Here is a 17,468-nt window from a genome sequence, read left to right as displayed (position 1 = left end):
TGACAAGTTTCATGTTCAGCTTTTGTTTGTGGACCGTAATTCACAGTAAATTCTTACCCAGTTATCAACTTAAACACGATATTGTCATATGTCGCATTAGAGATATGGCACATTTCCAATTACATTCATATTTATTAGTATAATTCTTTTTGCAAGTACACCATGATTTACCAAAGGCAGTTACAAATTTCAACGTCTTGGTATTACGTACATATGTCACAGATCATTTCTCTCACCAGTTCCTGCATTTCTCACAAATGAAAGAGTGTTGATGAGAGGAGATAGTAGAATGCTGGAATAAAAAAGACGTGTTTCTGGGACTCGTGATCAGAGAGACCATATTTTTGTGGACGTTTAGAAACTTTTTAATATTTGTAAAATTTTTTTGTTGATTTATTTTCTCAGTAGATGATTTAGGTTTTTTTTATCAGCTGAATGCCCTGTGGGCAGCAGTAAGACACATATATCGATATCAGTTGGGATCCCTGAGAATGTTTGTGTGTTGATTGATGATTCATCTCACTTCATGATTGACGGTTGACTGATATGAAATCTATCGTTTAAAACTCAAATTTTTGCTTGTACATACGCCAGTATCCTCTTTTAAGTGTAACAAGTATTGTGCAAAAATTTATTGCGAGTTGAGGGTTGTGAAAGAGGGCAGGTCTTTTCGACTAGCCTTTATTTTATTTACACAGTCGAAATGATAATTACATGCTCTATGGACAATGAGACTATTAGAGAATGTTGTAATGCTGAATTCAATAGTAGGTAGATGCATGTAGTTATCTGAGGTGGAGGAAAAGAGCTAGTTCTGCAAGTTTCGCAGGAGAGCTTCTGTAAAGTTTGGAATGTAGGAGACGAGGTACTGGCTGAAGTGAAGCTGTGACGAGCGGGCGTGAGTCGTTCTTGGGTAGCTCAGTTGGTAGAGCACTTGCCCGCGAAAGGCAAAGGTCCCGAGTTCAAGTCTCGGTTCGGCAGACAGTTTTAATCTGCCAGGAAGTTTCATATCAGCGCACACTCCGCCGCAGAATGAAAATCTCATTCCATATTTTTCATTTTTTTAATAGTAGAGTATAGATGCTAGATTGTGGGGTAATTTTTTGTGCCGTACTCCTGATTCACGAGTTTGAAGTCAGATACAGCGATTAGTGTTATGGTTAGTGTCGTGTGTTGATCCACGGCTGATCACTTTGTCCACCATAGAACCCATATTAATGAAAGCTTTTGTATAATGAAAATGTTTGCGTGACATTTTTGTAGTCATTTCTTTTGTCTTGTGGTGTTAAAGAAGAATACATCTATTGTCATGTAGATCACAACTGCCGGCCGAAGTGGCCGTGCGGTTAAAGGCGCTGCAGTCTGGAACCGCAAGACCGCTACGGTCGCAGGTGCGAATCCTGCCTCGGGCATGGATGTTTGTCATGTCCTTAGGTTAGTTAGGTTTAACTAGTTCTAAGTTCTAGGGGACTAATGACCTCAGCAGTTGAGTCCCATAGTGCTCAGAGCCAACTAGATCACAACTTCTCCCTGTGTTCCGATTAACATTACCTTGCCATCTTTATTAAAGTCCTGATTTCCAAAGAAAGTAGTTAGGTTTCATTACTCACACAGTAGATCTTAAAAGAAAGTGTGGGCGATAAGCTGGGCCTTTGTCTGACTTGCCTATTAATTGTTACGGTTTGTAACGCCGGAAATGCATATCCTCCTATTTTCATCTATTGTACTATAATTTTTTTCTTGTTTTGTTACCTCAAGATATGACATTTCTGTCTCTTTATATATTGTAATTGTTTTACTGTTTGTATATATATATATATATATATTTATGCATTTATGTTGATGTGTAATTGGTTGTTTTGTAAACATTATTTGTATTTTTACGCTGGGTCTTGCCTAGGGAAAACTATGCTATCGAACGATTACATCGATAGGTCGTGTGAAGAATCAAAGTGTGTAGGATCTTTGGGAGGGTTAACTCCGTCGCGTGGAGCGCGGGCTGAGCAGAGAGGGAGTGTGGCTGGAGTAGCGAGTGGAGCAGGTGTGTTGTGTGACCCTCCCGCGAGTTGCCGCGCTTTCGGGGTTTGGCAGCTTGTAATTGCGCTCGACTTGCGAGGATAGTTTCTGACATGGTGTCGCGGACGGGAAGCATTATCTGGCGCACATCAAGAGCCCGTTCCGTCTGGTGACCGTGTCGAGAAGAAGGCGCGCCAACATCCAGTTTATGCAACAGCGACGGCCGACAATGAGTGACTGTCGCCGCCTCCTCGATCGACGGCTTCAAACCTTCAATCAACCAACAAGGAAGACTTGAAGCACGTAAAGTTTTAGAACTGTATGGCAGACCTCAGCTTTTAAAACTGTTCAAATCACAAAATTACAGCAACGTAGCATGAACCTTTGTTGCTCATTGTCCAAATTGCATTACCAAGCAGGGTCCCTTCCTTTTCCGAAATGAACCCGAGTGTCGTTGAAATTCAAACGCCAGCATTAAAATTATACCATTCGATTTCACTGCTTTAATTTCAAAGTTCAGTTAAAGTATTCATAGCTGGCTACAATATTTAGATTACACAAGCACAAATTAAGAGTGCGAGTTTTGTTACCATAATTTTGCTTACCTGTGATTGCAGCTCAGCTTGGTACATACTAAATTTTACTATTTTTAATTGTTCAGAATCATTTAATTCAAGTTCAAAGTTAAATCTCTTATTTCTAAATTGCGTAGATTCAAATAGCTTTTGAAATGACTGTTGAGGTAGCCCAAGACCAACCTTATTTTATTGAATTTCGTAGGCTTCAGAAACAAAGTTCACTATTAAATTCAGTCACTAAATTAACTTTCAATTTGTGGTTTTATTAATTCTTTTGCTAAATTAAGTCAGAGTGTAGCGAAATTTATTACTTCAGAAAAACTTTCAGTTTTCACACTACACGTGTCAACCTTCAGTTGCCACACTTCTAGTGCTAATTATATGTGTAATAACCTTTCTTTTTCAGTTACTATAGTAATTGTCCTTAGGACTGGCGACCGTAATTTCCCCCAAATCTCAAATACCTAATTACCGCTAATTAATTGTTAACGTAATGTCCGCACATTTACTTTCTTTATTAACTTTACCCCTATTTCAAAATTAATTTCCACCAGTTTCATTAGCATTTTTCCTTTCATCTAGATGTAACCCTTTCCTCCCTCTTTACCGACAGATTAACTTCGGTGACGATTGCTTTTCCCAAATTTCCATTAGGTACACGCGGTTTAATTTTTCACTGTCATTAAGGTCGATAAGTGAGGGGGAGGTTACAGGTTTCAGCGTTCTCTGTGACCACATTTATCACGATTACTGGTTCTTGATATAAGCTTTGAATAAGTTGTAGATGGTGCTTGCTGTAAATTCGTCTTTCTAAATTCCTCAATTATGTATGTCGGCTGTTCTGGTCGAAAGCTTTCTCACAATCTGTAAAAACAATGTATATATCATATTACTTTCTTAAGATCTGTCTCGGTAGCTTTAGCAGTTTCTACGACCTCCATTCTTATAGAGTAATGTTACTTCAGCTGCGTTTCCACACTTTAAGTAAGTGCTTATTCCATAGTATAACAGATGCCGGGTATTATTTCGAAAATGAAGAGGGTGTCCTCCGCCATATTTTCAACCCATCAATTAACTGCGCGTCTTACTCCGTCGTAGAACGCTTCCCTATTTCGCCACGTTGCTACCATACGGTACATTCTCTCCTCCATCCGCTGTTGGCTTGTTATCATCTTCGTGAGTCCGACTACAATTGTCTGCATTTCACTTTATGTTGTCTCATTGCCTCCTAGCTCATGCGTTCACTACCGTGGCCGTCGTCTGGATTCAGAACTATTTACTTTTATATTTTTTATGAGACCATAGACCTCATTCTACTTTGTTTCAATTTGCCCATTACAGTTAACTGTCCTACGATAATTACTCAATCACAACCTTTCTACTTTACTGTGGGAGATGTTAGGCATTACGAATTCCATTAGGCCGTAGAAAGAAGTACCACATCAACGAAAAGTCTGTAACGGAACTAAACCACGCAATCAAAGACAAAGAGTCAATAAACCGTGCGCTGAATGCAAGAAAAAACAAGATTTTATGGTGCGACCGTAAAGAGCGAACAGTTACACTCAGATTCCCTTTTTGCCTGCGCTATTCCATCGTTGCCGTTGCTGCCTGGAATGGCAATTTTCGTTCCCGTCGGACAGAAACCTCTGGCGCAACAAGCGGTCGCCGAAATTGCCGTCCGCCCACAAAGAGGGACAGCTGTGGTAGAGGAGGTGGCCGAGGGGTGGGGGCGGGGAAGTTAGTCGTGAGGCAGTCCGCCTCCACCTTTGCGCGTGCCCCTGGAAATACGTTCACAGCCCCCGCAGCCAACTTACATTAACGTTCACCTTTGTGCTCTCAGCAGGTGAGTGAAGAACGTCAAATTCACGTAGCACCGTTCAGCGTTGCTGGAAGAGTGTACTTGTCTTTATAAGAGCTTTCGCACTGTTTCTGAAATGTTCCTCGTGACGATCCTTAGGAACTCTCATTTTCAGTATTTCTGGTATGAAATGACGTAGTGGATACTGTCATTGTTAAGATAAAGTCGGTTATGAATTAACGAGTTACATTTTCGCAGTACAATAAGTCGACAAACTAGCATTTGTAGTAGTTTAAAGCTAACTATATCGTTTCTGTTACGCTCGGCTAGAGGTGTAGAAACGGCCCTAGCTGTTGATCCTCAAGGAACTTGCAGCGCATTCACACTCGCTCCTTACAATATTGTTACTTCTTGTCTACAAGACTATCTTCCACAGGAAACAGTTCTCAGGAATGAAAGCATTGCTCAGAGTGCTTATCAATTTATTTTTAACCGAAATTTTCTATGGTGTTTCCCTCGAAAGAGTTATCAGTCATTTGTCAGCAAGCTATGGGTAATAAGCTGCAGTATATTCCTGTATTGACGATAGTCGAATATTGTAGGTAGAGCTGTTTGTTTGAACCTTAGAGTTTTCACTCATTTTCATTTGTTCGTAAGTACAGTGTATCAATCAGTTTCTACATCATGTTGATGAATATGAATATGGAGGGAAGATCAATGGATGGATGGATTTAGGATTGTTTAGTGCTAAACAGCATGGTCATCAGCGCCATTTTTCAAGATTGTGTTGCTAGTATATAGGTACTTAATCTTATTAAATCGAAACTCGCTGCTAAGCAGGGCGTTCTCAAATGGCAGTGATCGCCATACTTACAAAGCTAATAAGATGCCGCACCTTTCTGTGTAAAAAAAATTCAGGTGTGAGGCATCGAAAAAGCTAGGACAAAATAATAACCTTAAAAATTCTTGCTTCTGAATTTCTAGTAAAAATGAAATGAATTTTACGTAAGCTGTGCGTAAGAAAAACAAATGGCAGTTGAATTTTACGTATACAGGAAATGAAGTGCGTTTAGCATAAATTGCAAATGTAAGGACATGTTTTTATCAAGCGTGTTAACTTTGATGAGAGAGATGGCACGGGTTTTTATCATCAATAACCAGGAAAACAAAATTCTCCATGACAAAAGAGCCCAATTCTTCAGCATCAATCTGTATAAATGTTGCTTTAACAAATTGTGCTGAAATTATCTTGAAGCAGCGCTTTTGGGATATTTAGCTTTTCAACTGATGAAAGTCCATTATTCTTGTGGATGTGTGACAGCAGCCAACAGTATGGGTAATGGAGGTGGAAGTAATTATTCGCCAGATTACTAGTTTCAACGCTGTATTTGCGTTATCTTCAGGTTCTAATATAAACGCAATTAGTACTTCCACTCATTGGCTCACGGATCATAGGGCCCATAAAATAATTAGGTGCCGTGGACACGTGTCAAGGGGGTATATTCCGAACTTGCAGTCACCACTGTGACGACATATGGACATCGTGTGATACGAAGGAAATCCGGTAGCCAAAAGTGGATCTTCTAGCTCACACAAGGATTCGCCTTGTTCTTTCAAAAATTGTACTGAGGCAGGAAGTAAGTCTTTAAAACGCTCTAAAACGCTGCCTCTACTAAACCAACGAACTTCCATATGAAAAAGTAGATAACCGTACCAGTAATGTAGTTCATCATTTGGTGTTCTGAACAAACGTGTGACTCAACTTATGACTGTTTTCACCACATTTTTCAAACTTAAAAACTTTCCAAACAGTGACAATAAGTGGATTACACAACACTAAGGAATAATTTGTGACAAAAGATTATGAAACCCTTCTCTCCGCCTACCATCGACGTAACCCCTTCAGTTGGTAAGTTCATCAACTTCTTTACAGGAATATTTTCGGAGCTGATAACTATCCTGTTGAGCGTCCTATTAGTGGTATAATATTTCCTATCTCCTCCCTTATTAAAAGCAATTCTTGCAACTATTGGCGAAGGATAAATAGTTGCAACGATCAGTTATACGTTGTGACGTAGCGTCAGAACTCATAATCCCAATCTCCCTCATTACTGTATTTACATAAAGCGATACAGACTTTGTAGCAGACATTATCTCAGTTTTATTTTTAAAACTGTCAAATCAAGAATCTGCAACAACTGAAAACACAGTTTTGATTGATTCGCCGTCAATTTACTGTTCCTTATTCTGTGCAATAGTTTTTGGAACTCGAGATAAGCCCTCAGTTGTTGCTCTGAGCACTAAGTTTGGATATTAGATTCCTTAATTTCGTTTCCTTAGTGCAGAATCCAGAGGGATATCCTTTTCAGTCACTGAGTGAACGGTTCTCAAGTGACGTTCGATGTTCCCTTTCCGATACACTTCCATAGCACAATAAACACAGGTTTGTCCTTTACCTGGGTAAAGAAGAAGTAGGTTTCCCATTATTCCGAATTAAAGTGGTAAGTCTTTTGGTGTTTGCTTGGACACCCAGTCATTAGAACAAAGATAGTTTGTTATCAAAGTGTAAGTCAAATTATCCACCTCAGCAAATGAAATGTACTCGTAATGTCGTGTGCCTAGAGGCTACCGACGGGTGGACCGGTCGTCTGGTGCACTTCGGTGACACGCGTGTCGATGAGGATGATATGACGATGATGACAACACCCAGTCCCCGAGAGGAGAAAATTTCAGGCCCAGCCGAGAATTGAACACATGCCCCTCGCATGGCATTCTGGCGCGCTGAACTGTCGAGGCGAACACCTCAGCAAATATCTGATATACACACGGAAATCATAATGTGCGTTACCTTAACAGTTTACAGTCCACTATGAGGCTGTCAAAACAGTATTCTTGACTGACAACGGTAGTCGCGCCGGAGCAACAAGCATTTGTTGTCGTTGAGTGTTACCGCAAGCTATCGAAAATGTCCTTGTGAGATACCAGTACTTCACGACCGACGGATTGGCGATCACTGTCGTGTAGGATAATACATGGACGGCTTTAGATATCAGTGTCACATTGGTTACTATTTCAAGTTTCACGCATTGAGAGACAACAAAAATATCTGAAAACACGTGTCGGAACACAAAGAGAGCTGGTAGTATGCGTGCTGAATAGTTATGGAGTTCAGTACAATTAAGTGCTCCTACGAGTGCACACAGAGAGCATAGGTTAGCCCGCTAACCAGCGTGCAGAATGCCACTACAAGTAGAACATTCGCATGTTTTTAAAGAAATTGTTTAGTAAGATTCTTGCATATCTTGTAGCTTCATTCATTAGATTTCCGTTGAATTATGCATCACATCGTTGATAGTCATAGTTGAAGTGGCATTTTGCATGTAAGTAGCATTCTGCACGAAATTCGAATAGATTTCAATGAAAAATATAAGGTGTAAAATGTAGCCAACATATTGAATTTTACTTTAAACTAGGGAGGAGATCTATATTTATCTCTATTCTTGATATAAAGGCTTATGTGTAGCAGGTTAACTTTAAAACTTGCCAAAGAATTTTATTTCCATGCATCAGTGATCTAAGCATTATGAAAACAATTCACAGTACAGAGTATTCCATAAATTTTTTTCTGTCTCCATTCAGAGTAAATTTTTGAACTGTTTCACCTCAAATATCTCTTGATATGTCAAAGATATAATATACTTTCTTCTTGATGAGTAGATGCAGTCCCAATTGTTCATCATTAAAAAACCTTGGGTTACAGGATTCTGCCCAAAATTGCGACAGAGGAAGTGTTGTATTTGCCCCATTCTTAGTACCCGTTTTCTTCTTCAGAGAAGCATCATCAGTGGCGAATTTTGGGGAAAACCTTATATTTATCTTGTTGCTCGGCTTAAACTTGCCTCTTTTTCTAGTATACAGTAGAGAAACACAATGTCATCCTAATAACTTATTGTTTCAGTTGCAGCAGAATTCTGAATCAGTAGTTGTTTGAATGAGGAGCTCAGGGCACATCAAGTCAATACCTGTTGGATAACCACATTCCCAGTATAAAAATAAACGTGTAATTTCTTCTCAAGTGCTATGGCAAAGATACAGCAATTTTCTTTTCTCCAACAACAGATGACACTTAAAAATTGGATTGTACCACCAGAAAAATCTGCACTTAGGAGTATATCATTGAAACTAATGAACTTTTACATGCTAACCATATGGAAAAAAAGTATCGTATTTTCTTTTGCTGTGGTGTGATAACAACTAGTTTCGATGTCTCGATCAATTTCGTAGACACAATGGATGTTACGAGTATTTAATTCCCAATGTTTATTGGTGTGCATGGGCAGAAGTGAACCGGCTGTCTGTTATCAACTTTCTAGAGATTAAAATTACATATCCTCCGAACCTTAAAGAAAAGTTAGACTTGCTAGCCCTGTTTCATAGGCAGCAATGAATGGCCTCTATAACGTAAAGGCATAGCGACTTCGATTTTTCACTGCAGTTTATTCAACTTTCGTACATCGTGTTACACAACCGCAAAATCTCACAACTATGGGCATTAATTAAATGATACGCAATCCACCATGAACCTGATGTGTGAAGTTCCAAGAGGCGAATTGCTGAATAGATTCTTCACACTCTGGTGAAATGGACTGCGGAAAAGTCAGTGTGTTCTCGTGCGATCTTGTAGAGTAGCACACTGGCCACCTGCCATGCCAAAGTGGCTGAACAGTCACTCGCTCAATCCGGCTAACTGACTAGAGCATGCCTACTGCAGTGCTTTGTGCTGTCCCATTAAATTGCACGGAGATCTTCTTTGTGCCGTTACAAGCTGTCTCACACTGGCCAACAGTAAACAGGTAAGAAAACTTTTTATATTTGTGCTCGTTAACGTGGCATACTAACACACAAATGTGACGTAAATGGTAGCACCTCACTACACTCTGTAAATTCCATCAATAATTTACACTGTATCATTATGAGTATTTTTGAAATTGTCTTGTCATGCAAGAAAAAAATTATTGTTATTACTATGTTGAATTTTTCTCTAGAATGTTATGGTGCTCCTTTATATCAGGTATACGAAACTGTCTAATAAACTGCGAGAAAAGATGACATTTTTGTTGCTGATAGATTAATGTGAAAACCGAGGGGACAGATGAATTTGATTTGGAATGGTTAGCAAAACTTAACTAACAAGAGACACATAGATTGTTATTGGCGTTAGAAAACATGTTTTCTATAAACTAAAAGTATTCTGCGTGAGTTAATAAGGAGGAAAAGTAAATACCGAAAGCACGTCAAAAAATGCACACATCAAAAATTGTTTTCCATCACCTCAGTTCCAAGAGTTCCGGAATCTGTACAGGAAATTAGATTAGACAGAAACGTAAACATCATTTCTGCCCATTTTATCGCTCATAAAATAAGTGTCGTGTGACTAGGGCCTCCAGTCGGGTAGACCGTTCACCAGGTGCAAGTCCTTCGATTTGACGCCACGTCGGTGACTTGCGAGTAGATGGGTACGAAATGATGATGATTAGAACAACGCGTGGAGAAAATCTCCTACCCAGCTGGGAATCGAACCCGGGCCCTTAGGATTGACATTTGGTCGCGCTGACCACTCACTGACTGGGGGTGGACTTTATTGCTCATGAAACCCACACATTGCATGTTGTACCATCATACAGCGAGACCTTCAGAGGTGGTGATCCCGATTGCTCTACACACGGGCACCTCTAATACCTGGTAGCACGTCCTCTTGCATTGATACATGCCTGTACTCGTCGTGACATACCATCCACAAGTTCATCGAGTCACTGTTGGTCAAGATTGTCCCACTCCTCAACGGAGATTCGGCGTAGATCCCTCAGAGTGGTTGGTGGGTGACGTCGTCCATAAACAGCCCTTTTGATGGGGTTCATGTCTCGAGAACATGCTGGCCACTCTAGTCGAGCGATGTCGTTATCCTGAGTGAAGTCATTCACAAGGTGTGCACGGCGGGTGCGTCGTCCATGAAGACGAATGGCTCACCATTATGCTGCCGATATGGTTGCACTATCGGTCGGAGGATGACGTTTATGTATCGTACAGCCGTTATGACGCCTTCTATGAGCACCAGCGGTGTACGTCGGTCCCTCATAATGCCTCCCCAAAACAATCAGGGAACCTCCATCTTTCTGCACTCACTGGACAGTGGGTCTAAGGCGTCAGCCTGACCAGGTTGCCTCCAAACACATGTCCTACGATTGTCTGGTTGAAGGCGTATGCGACACTCACTGTTGAAGAAAACATGATGCAAATCCTGAGCGGTCCATTCGGCATGTTGTTGGGCCCATCTGTACCGCTCTGTATGGTGTCGTGGTTGCAAAGACGGGCCTTCCCATAGACGTCGGGAGTGAAGCTGTGCATCATGCAGCCTGCTGCACAGAGCTTGAGTCGTAAACACGACGTCCTGTGGCTGCACGAAAAGTATTATTCAACATGGTGGCTTTGCTGTCACCGTTCCTCCGTAGGTAGCGCTCATCCACTGCAGTGGAACATGGGCGGCCTGAGCGAGGCATGTTATGGACAGTTCCTGTCTCTCTGTATCTCCTCCATGTCCGAACAACACGCTTTGGTTCACACCGAGACGTCTTGACACTTCCCTCGTTGAGACCCCTTCCTGGCACAAAGTAACAATGCGCACACGATCGGCCCGCGGTATTAACCATCTAGGCATGGTTGAACTACATACGCGAGCCGTGTACCTGCTTCCTGGATGAATGACCGGGAGTGATCGGCTGTCGGACCCTCTCCGTCTAATAGGCGCTGCTCATGCATGTTTTTTTTACATCTTTGGGTGGGTTTAGTAACATCCCTGAACAGTCAAAAGGTCTGTGTCTGTGATACAATATCCACAGTCAACATTATCTTCAGGAGTTCTGGGAACTGGGATGAAACTTTTTTTGATGTGTGTATATGGCGTACATTAAAAAAAATGTAGCTACAAACGACTCATACATACAAACGATTGAATGGGCATATAATGAATAGTCACAGCAACAACATTTCTCCCAATTCTAACTAATACTTGTGTGTAGGAAGAACTTTGAGGCAAATAATTAGTAAAAAATGTGACGAACCCTACTGCTTAAACTGGCCTTAAGAACATTTGCCAAATGGAAACTCTTAAAGCTTCGATTTAAGAGAAATACGTGAACTCCCTCAGAATTTGTTACTTTGTAAACAAAACTTCAATTTCGCGCTGTGGCATTCTTATTAATGTTGGCCACCATGGAAACCGCATTCAGTTTCTGAAGAACCTATGAAACTTTTCAAGGGTTATTTTCTGTTCCTGAATCATTTAAAGCTAAGTCTTAATTACACTGATAGTTTGTTTCCTGATGTGAGTAGAATTTACTGTATGGAGGAAATCAGCATTAAACGAATACATTCCACCGTTGTTGTTGTCATATATATTGAACAAAGGGGATTTCTGTAAAAGAAAGTGACGTAGTATTTTCAGCACGTAACTAGATCCATCTGGTTTAGAAACACATGGTCCAGTCACTACTAAAATATTTAAATAATGCTTAATACTACCACATCTGTTACATTAGGATTAAAAAAATTATAGCTTTTAAATAGCAGATTCAATAAGCCGATTCCCTGAACACAAGTGATTAAACTGTCGTTACAGCCAAAATAGGTACCTAAAGGCCATACCCGCTGCTTGACGTAGTCAGACAGGAAGCACTGTGATTTGTCTGCTTCACGTATTTGTTGCCACTTACATGGTAGAGCAGAGTTGGACGTCGGTGGTAGGTGTATTTTCAATGTTCCCGTCTACTATCATATGTTTAAGTGCGATTTAAGTCAAGCGTTGAGAGGTGCATTGACTTCTGTTTTGTAATCAGCTTAATGGAGGAGCAAGGGCCTCATATAGTCAGTGTGCATATAGGGCAAAAGACATTCGAAAACAAAAACTGTCGTAATGAAAGTACGGAAGATCGTTTACTGATTGGGAAACAGTGAAGAAGCCAGGAATAACACAAATTTGGCGCAAATTTATAAACTAACAGCAAAACGTTGTATTTCCATATCGACTCCATTCCGGATTAATAGTGCAAAAAATCAGTAGAATATACCCATGCAAGCACTTGTTTCGATTCTCCAAGAAATGGTCGTAAAGGAAAACGGAAAACTACGGAATTCGAAGATTTTCAACAAAAAGTTAGTGCATAGATCTCTACTTGTGTAGAGTATCCAAAGCCTAGAAAAATACGGTGTTATCTCCGTGAAAAGAAAAAAAAATTAGTTATTGTGGCTCAAAGACCTCCATTCTTCGTCTTCTCCTATCAGTTGGTTTTCGTTTCAGAAAATGTAATTATGGATGAAGCTTCTGAATGGAATGCAGAGACGTTCCAGGAGCAAAAGCGAAGTTGTTGTGTACAATGCACTTACTGCTTACTGAGAACAATAGTCTTGTAGTATTCTTCAATAAAACCTGGGTTTCATAAAACTATTCTAACAAAATGAAATTGTGACCGAAAAGTAACTACATTTACATTTATATGGTTTATATCAGCGTTTAGTGTGATGTGGGCAATGGTTAAGGGTCTACAACGTGTAAATCAAAAAATATCGAGAGATAGACAGTATCCTCAGTCCTATTAAGGCGAGCCGACGATACAAAAATCCTGAAGGCGGACAACGAAGGAGCTGTGAAAAATGGTCAGAAATAGATAGTGGTACATGTATCGACTGAAAACTCACAACTGCAAACTTTGACGTTCGATGAATGAGTGGGTGACGCTGAATCGCAATTTGGCCTCTCGGCTGGAAACATAATAAATAGGGGACATGTCGATACCAGGGCATAAAGGCTTTGCGAATTTCATTCCATGTACTCAGTTGGATAGTAATCATGCCTCGCAGACAGGTGCATGAATAAAACGCGCAGATGTCAATATTTGACAGAAGACGTGCAGTTGGGCTCCGAAAAGCCGGATTGAGTAATTGGCGAATGGCTCGACATTTGAACAAAGGCGATCCCACTGTTCCACGATGTTCGCAGAAATGGGTGAACCGTAGCCGAACACAGCGTCAAGAAGAAAACGGCAACATAGAGAGACGACAGCACGTGAGGACCGAGGTGTCGGCAGAGAGGTACTTAGATCACCTGATTCATCATTATCATCGACCCGAAGGGCACCTAGTGCTTCAGTGACTACAGTGACCATTAATAGCCGTCTCACAGAAACGAGGCTGGAACCACGTTGAATGGAGTGGAATTGTCTTCAGGACATTCCATTTCATAGCAGTACCCCTTTTGTTGCATGTGCAGCGCCTTTACAGCACATTAGTACGTCGACTATACTCTCCATCCCGTTTAGTTGCCCTTCACGGCAAGAGCCTGGGTTTACATTTCAGCATGATAATGTCTGCTCGCGCATGGTGAGAGTTTCCACTGCTTGCACTGCTTGCCTTCACGCTTGCCAAACGCTACCTTGACCAGCATGGTTACCGGATCTCTCCGCAAATGATAAATTTTGGAGCATTATGGGCAGGGTCCTGAAACCGGCTCGTGAATTTGACTATCTAAGGCGCCGATTGGACAGAATTCGACACTATGTCCTTCAGGACATCCAACAACACTATCAATCAGTGCCAAGCCCAGTAACAGCTTGCTTAAGAACCAAAGGTGGACCAACAAGTTACTGATTAGCTGAGTTTGTGAGGCTTTTCTTCCGAATAAATCAACTATTTTTTCTGAATTTGTAATAATTTGTTTGTCTGTACAAGAACATCAAGTCTACCGATTTCCGTGTCATTCGGATACTTCCTTCTTGGTGCGTTGTCTTTTTTCTTTCTTAGAGTGTAAACTGTGCAGATGACACCAAAATAAATTTTATAGTTTTCTTAACAACTTTCTCATTAAAAGTTTCAGCAAGGTCCAACAAAACGCCATTTTCCGTTACGTGGGTTAAACAGTTGCTCACGTATTTCGCCATTTTAATTTTTATCTCGGAATAATTTTTACTCTTTTATGGTAAAATATGTGTCTTATGCATCTACAAACTTTGAGAATGATCATATATTTCCTTCGGTCAACATGATTTTCTCTAGAAAATTTCCTGTATCGTTAGCTTTTATTTCTCTTTAACTACTGGAAATATTTTTGTCTTGGTAAACACCCCATATCATTCTAGACTAGAATTACAGATGCGTAACATATTTTTCATAATTTTTACTGGTATCTTAAATTATCTTTAACTGGAAATACTGAAGGGCTCAATGTACTGGGAGATTAACTTCTGCAGTTTTGCACTTGAGATAGGAAATCTGTCGTACTGAATATTTTCGTACTGAAATAAAAACCTCTGCCCCTCGGAGGTTAGCCCATAAGAAAAACTATAGCACACCTCCTTCTTCTAACGATATCGTCGGGTGACGTCGCAAACTCACAGGACAAAGCATTAGGCACCCCTCTTAAGCAATCACGGTGACCACTTTGCAGCGCTGCACGTGGGGTGTCACTGGTTCCAGACGGTAAAGTTACCCTCCACCATTGACGTAAGTCATGGTAGTGAAGTGGTGTTTACGTGCCAATCAGTTATGTGGCATCAGCGCAGTGAGATAGTCGACATGGAGATGTATGGAATGTCAGAAAAGAGTTATCGTGTTTTGACGTGCCCATGACCACATTGTGGATGAAGTTCCCTAAACTGTTGGTGCACCTAGGTGAAATGTAAAATGTGTAACGTAACACGAAGTAGAAACGGTAGTTGTAAAAGTAACATAATGGAGAGTGGATTCGGCTGTCATTCCTTGTCACTGACACTTGGTTTTGAAACTGGTAGGAATTGCTGCTGTCAGTGAATGTATGAGCATCTCAATAAGTCTCCTACCAGACACGGCGGAGGGAATTGCGTGCAGTGAACATTCTGAGGCCGTTACCTCTCAGCGGGCCATTCCTCATAGCGACAAACACGGTTGACAGCTGCACAGCTTCTTCAGACCTTTTCTAATGATAAACGGATTCAAGTGAAATGAGGTGCTTAAACCGTAGTGTGAGGTGAATGCAGTTCCGATTGAGAGTGTTTCTGTGATCTTTACAGGTTTTATCCCTATCGTGACTTGGGAAAATTCATTCAGGCTAGTGGGTGAACATGAGCCACGATGTATGTTCCAACATTGTCGGTGACCAAATGTCGTCCTGTCTTCTATATATTCCTGTATACGTGGTTGCTCTCTGTGTTAAAAGATGGTTCTCTAGTTGGAATGCAGAACACTTTATTAACTTCAAAAATTCTGAATGACTTGTCTCAAAAACCAAGAAGGAAAGATCTTTCTTGATCCCTTGAAACAATAAACATAAAGTATACTGGCGCGAAAACAGGTCCATGGGAAGCATCATCCCGTATGGCTACAGGGCGGCATATGATGAGGGACTGTAGTGCGCTGAAACTGCAACTCAAACTGGAACTCGAACTAGACCTGGCCCGCTGGAGACCGTGCCTGGCGTTGTGTACACAACAAGCGGAAGTACATTTCCGCCCACGTGATGTGCGGACGGTGTTTGCTCTTCGCTAGCAGCGTCGCCGGTTTCCCCAAAGCGAAGTGCGCGGACGCGTAGCTGGTGCCCTCCGGTGAATCCTGGAACACACGATATATAAACATGCTGCTCGTATGCAGCACGGTCTCGTGACACATGACGCCCGTCGTGTATTAGTCGACCACAATATTACTGCACTTGGTATTGACGCTGATTCGGTCTGCTCGTCTGTTTACCTGTTTACTCCAATCCAATCAGAATACGATCTGCTGTTTTAAAGACTAGACAACTTTCTCCTGCAGCTATTCGGATTTCCACACTGTGTAAGACAATCGAAAAACATGATGTGGTTTTCCTTTACTCTAATGTCACTGTGAGTTTCAGTAACGGCCACAGGAGGCCAACTGCTGTAATATCCTGGTGGGTTGGTACTACCCCACCACGATAATACTGCACTTGCCCTCTCGTGGCCGTAAGCAGAAACACATGGTGACTTTTCAATAGACAATTACTGTGGTTACTGAGGAAAACGCAACGCAATGTGAATGATTTCAAGACAGTTATGCATATACTATCAAGTGCTCCGGCATGTCCTCACGAAATATCTCGATAAAAACTCGCGATTAGCCAACTCAAGCGAGTGTAGATCGCCGGAGGAGAGGCACTTGCGGGCGATGGGTAGGCATCTCCGCAACGTGTAAACGTTGGGCTGGCAGCGAACTTATGCGGTCTACTGCCCATATACTACACTTTCCTCTATATGTTCATGATATGCAGGCTGTGAACACCATCATCTTCCTAGATACCAATATCCCTGCTTGCGACGCTGCACGTACATGTTCCCGGCACGACAATCATGGAGGCATTATCGACGGTCCCGCTAAATCGTACATTAATCACAAAGTAAATATCTGGGATTACTTGAAACGGTGGATGAAAAGTAGAGATTTTCGAAATTTTATGTGCTTGGAAGGAATAGTATTCCTGTTTCAGTACGACTTACTTGCAACCATTAAAAAGTGCCTGGATGCCCGAACAGGAATCAATGAATAGTCGTGAATACATTTGAAGGCGTTATTCGACCAGACAGAATAGTACTGAATCCATATGTAACGTTAAGTGACGACACCACGGGGTGAGAAGCGAAATCCAGAAAAGCATTGGCACATATATGTATCTAATTGTAGGTCCCGATGGTCTGCAGCGTCGTCACAAAAATAAAGAGACTCAAATAATGATATAATGATAATACTCGTATATTCAACTCTGAATTATTGATGCATTTTCTAATTTTTTTAACCTCCATGTCCTTGAGAAATAAACATTCATAGAAACTAACGACATCTGAGAAAGACATCTACATTTCCTTCCATACAATGTACTGCTTAGTGGAGCACGTTTGCAGATGAGTCAAAGTATTGTTGCTTCCAAAGTGCTCGAAAAATTTTGGACTTTAATTGCATAAAATTATATTTGAGTATATTATTTATCTCAAATACAACTTTATTTCATGTTTGTTTTCTCTATTTTACTATTAGTT

Source organism: Schistocerca cancellata, chromosome 3, assembly GCF_023864275.1.
Source record: "Schistocerca cancellata isolate TAMUIC-IGC-003103 chromosome 3, iqSchCanc2.1, whole genome shotgun sequence".
In the NCBI taxonomy this organism is placed as follows: Eukaryota; Metazoa; Arthropoda; class Insecta; order Orthoptera; family Acrididae; genus Schistocerca; species Schistocerca cancellata.
The sequence above is the reverse complement of the archived record's forward strand: the minus strand, read 5'-3'. Positions refer to the sequence as shown.